This window comes from Erythrolamprus reginae, chromosome 1, assembly GCF_031021105.1.
Source record: "Erythrolamprus reginae isolate rEryReg1 chromosome 1, rEryReg1.hap1, whole genome shotgun sequence".
Classification (NCBI taxonomy): domain Eukaryota; kingdom Metazoa; phylum Chordata; class Lepidosauria; order Squamata; family Dipsadidae; genus Erythrolamprus; species Erythrolamprus reginae.
Genome location: NC_091950.1, coordinates 377,877,320 through 377,882,261, shown reverse-complemented (window position 1 = coordinate 377,882,261; position 4,942 = coordinate 377,877,320).

The following is a 4,942-nucleotide window of genomic DNA, read 5'->3' as shown; positions in this document are numbered from 1 at the left end:
CATTGCGTTCTCCCCCATCCGGGCAGCAGCCCACCCCCAAGCATATGCTATTGTGCTGCTCTGTAAGTGATCCAGCACAGAATCCAAATAAAGAAATAAGTGCATTGTATTATGTATTGTTTTCACATAGTTATAATTTTGTATAATTTATCCCGCCCTGAACATCCTAAATCTGATTCCCACCTCTATGTATGGGGGGGGGGGGGGGGCACAGAAAAAGCTGCGGTTTATATGTTCGCCACCAGATGGTACTATAGCTTCAACACCAAGATTTTCAAGGCTCACTGTCTAACTTCAAATTTACTACTCCCCTAGTCCACTTTTTATCCCTGTAAACAGCGCAGAAAGAAAAGAGAAACTCTGGCACATCGTGCACTCATTCTACATTGCTCTTTCACAAGTGAAAAAAATGGAAGAGTGTTTCTTTCTATTTTGAAAATGTGTAATTTTCTTAATTAGTAGTGGGAGTTTATCAGTTTCATAACCTCTTTCTGTAGAAGGAATACAGAAAATTAGTTTTATTTTTCCCACTTTAAAAAATTATGGAGGACCCTAAGAGCTCTTCTAGATACGGGTTATAGAGATTAATGTTTACCTTACTATGAAATTATTGTTTCGTGGGATTTTAATATTGTACTACTGTACTTTTCAACATGACTACAAAAACAAAATGAGCAATATGGCATCCAGAATTTTAATCAAGTAGGACTTCAATATATATCCCAGATTCTGATTATCTCACTCCTCTTCTACTCTCAAAGAAGGTTTTAAAATGTCACTTCCTGATTCATATGGAAATGATTTTGAATCTAAGAGATCATCCATGGATCTAGATTGAAGCTATATAACTCCTCTTCTGTGGACCAAGATGCTAATATCAACTCCAAAGATCTTCTGGCTAAAATAATAAGCCACAAAAGGGAAGAGTTTGGAGAATATCCACTGAAGATCCATACAAAAGCTTAAAGTGAAATAAAGCTATACAGAACAAAAATAATGATTTGGTAAACAGTATTAAAAACATGTCTTTGTGTGGGATCCAAAACTCTTGTCCAATCATAACTCTAAAAAATGCAATGTCATATTTTATATATGCAGTTAATAAACTGGCTTTAGGAAACCAAAGATATTGAAATTTCCCTTTCTTCATATTTTGGCATGGTAAGCTATAATCAATTCAGATATAAATCTTGAAAAGACCTTTTTGAAAAAATGTTCAGGGCTATAGAAGGACCAGCAGATTGATAGATGTTTCAAATCTTAAACAAAGGCCCACAAAATCATATGCTATCACCAGAGGCATTTTGTTTCTTCCAATACTGCTGTGGATAGCACCTGATAATCAGAAGGTTCAGTAGGAATATGTACAATAGATCTCAATGCCATCAGGTAATTTAAAACATCTGCTGTTTCCATGTCTGAATAATTGATCACTGGAACACCTTGCCTCCAGAAGTTGTGAATGCTCCAACACTGGAAGTTTTTAAAATGTTGGATAACCATTTGTCTGAAGTAGTCTCCTGCCCAAGCAGGGGGTTGAACTAGAAGACCCCCAAGGTCCCTTCCAACTCTGTTATTATTAACAAAAATGACAAAAAAAATTCTTGAAGTGAAAGCCAAGCTGGTAACAGGCAAGCCAAAATGGTTTTTCCTACTTATAGATTTATTCAACTTGGCCTATTGTGAGGCTTTGAATGGTTTTAAGTGGCAAAAGGAGAAGGTGATGTTGGCTTATGCTGGAAGGATGCTTGCTTGTCTCATGGAAATATAAGATTCTGTTCTATTTTTAAGCATCACTATTACTGCAAGTCATGTGATTATTAAGTTGAGAATGTGCTGATTTTAAAAAAAGGCTAATGACAGCTTGGCCAGTCACTGTTCTTCAGAATATATATTGTATTTGAACTCCCAGAAAGATAAGAAGCTCTGAATCATCTTTTTGCAATCTGCTTTCCAGATCCTGAAATTCCTGCCATCTGTTATTTCTAGAACATAAGAATACCACTTTGGTTTGCCTTCCTTGAATATTGGAATTTCTGGAGAAATTTCTGAACAAGATATGGTTGGTATGGTAGTAAGTTCACTGCAGATCTCAAAGGTGAAACTTTGTCCAAGAAACCATATTAATCCTGATTATTAATCCCTGTCAAATAATTTGGACCACAGCACTGAGATGAACACATACTGAATAGCATATACAAATATACAAACCATGCTTTTTTTAAAAAATGAACCTCATATGCAGAAAATGGTACGCTTTTTTAATTATTTATTTAGGTTGACCAAAAGTATGGTCTCTCCCAATTAGAGATTATTGTATTAAGTAGTTGTACAAATACATTGGTCTACAAGGAGAAACCTCAGAAATAAAAGTGGCTTGATTTTAATTGGCTCCAGTATCCAAGATACAGCTTCAGATTAAAATTGCATCAAAATAATTCTAAATTACAAGGGGAATGTTTGATTATGCTCCATATTTTTTCTAAAAAATGTGATATAGCAATGGTAATGGTGCCACACCAAACATTTTTGCATAAAACTGACACACTCTAACATCATATTCAACAAGATTTCAGCTTTATTCAGTATCTAAACCGCTTTTCGGCTTTTCTCTTGTGAACTGCAGCGGGATCATCCCTGGGGAGATAAAAAGAAAAATGTACACACTTCTATGAGGTACCATTTTCATTGTTCTACCACACTTCTTTATTATCATTAGACGCCTCCCTCTCATTGCAGGCAAATATACTCGCGCCTGTGTATAAATCTTTATATCTTGAAAACTTTAGCCAACCAGCCCCTTTATCACGTTTACTAATTTACCTAATCAAAATATGTAAAATTAACATATTTTATCTCAGGGGTCGATAATTCCCCCAAAAAATGTAGACCAATGATATCAGAAACCATTCTTTCGCACCATTGGGCTCAGGAGGAACTCATTAGGTTTTCTGAAGAAGCTATAAGATTGAGAGGGGAGGACTGAATGTTGGAAGTGAGCCATCTTACAATAAGTTCTGATAAATTTGCTGTGGTAATTGGTTGTGGAATAGGCAGATATTCTCATCTCTTCAGGGAAATTGATGCATGACTGATTCCATATAGAACTTGCAATAGTGTACATTAGTTTACCTAATTCCTCTTTTAACTATAAAGAATTTTCAATAAGTATCAAACTACATCAGAGCTATAGCTCGGAGGTTGATAAGACTTTCAGCATCAAACCATTCTGTGAGGATCAAGGCCTGAGAGTTGATACAAAATAATGAGGAATTTGAACAATCTATTATGCACTTCTGATGGGTATCTACAGTGTAAGTCGTCTGCCATATGAATAAATTTTGACTCCTTTAATATTTTTTTACCTCCTATGGGGAAAAATAGCTATGGAAAGATTTGACTTGAGGCTGATGTCTTGGTTGAGTCATCCCAAAAAGATCTTGTTCTCTTGAGATCTGGGAACAGGTTTAATGGCTGAACAGATACTTGACAAGAAGCTCTTGAAGCATTTGAAATCCCAGGACATCTGATCAGGTCTTTATCTTATCTTTGGTTTCCACTTAAATTTCCTCAAATAGTGTATCGTAGAATAACTTGTCTTGTTGAATGATCTCAAATGTACTGCAGCTTTAAATTTGGAATCAATATTTTATTATTTCAGCCAGACACACTCTGCAAGTATAATAAGATGGTTGGGGGAGAGCCAGTCTGATTGATTAAGTTTTCTTTTACCCTTTTCTGAGTATAAAGGTGACTATGAGTTCTCAGAACAGCCTGGAAGAAAAGAAATTGCCAAACAGCTTCAGAAAAGAAATCAATGTAGCCCCCTTCTCCTATTTGAATGGTCATCAGCCAAGATTGATTTTTTTCAGCCCTTGTGTTTTTATCAGTGATAGGCAGCCAGTGAAAGTGAAGGGAGCAAAGAAGTGAAGGCAACAGGGGAAAATACATGACTGAGGAAACTTTCCCTCTTACAGGGAGCGGCAAAGAGGGTGAACCAAGCCAAACCAAACCAAACCAATTATTCATGTAATTCAGTTGCAAAATTTGATGTGATGACTGTCTGCTCAATTAAGGCTCTGTTTTCATCAATGGCTCAATTCCCTGAACTAATGTGTGGGAACAAGGTCAATGCATGAACTACATGTTCCTTGGTGTAGTCCACTGGTTTTGCAGTAATTACTCCCTCAGAAATGGAAGGGAGCACCCATATGGAACATAATCCCCTTGGGGCTTAGATTGTACAAGTCTCACAGACCCTTCTGGAGTGACCTTTTGAGGCATCCAAAACCAAGACAGACTCATAAATGTTCTGCTTTTGTTCTGCTCTCCTCATCTGGATATCTACAAACAGTACTAGATAGTAGAGCTACTCTCTTAGTATGGCCACCACAGTTAGGCAGAAGAAGAACAGAAGAAGGCTTCCTCCACCAATGTGTATTAGGTGTAATTGTTGCTTTTATCAGAATACATGGGAAAAACAATCCCAAAAATACTGTGGGAAAACAGAATTAGATCTGTGAATACTCATTTACATTAAAAGTGTTGCTTTTGGGATTAACAGTGTTTTCTTATTTTAAAAATACAACGTAATTCTCTTTCACCAAAAAATCTAAATGGAACAAGCATTAGAATCCCAGCAGCGCAAGAACAGGCGCTTCGGGTGGCAACGGAGGTCTGGAGGCAGGGATTCCCAGTGGTGCAAGGAAAAGGGGTGACTTTTGGGATGAGTTTGCACATATTATTTGCTTTTACATTGATTCCTATGGGGAAATTTTTTTCTACTTACAAACGTTTTTACTTACAAACCTGGTCACAGAATGAATTAAGTTCATAAGTAGAGGTACTACTGTATTAGCATATGTAATTAAATCCTTCTTAATGTACTTGTCTTCTAAGTTTGACAATAATGTTAATTGTGAAATTACCAGACAGATCCTTA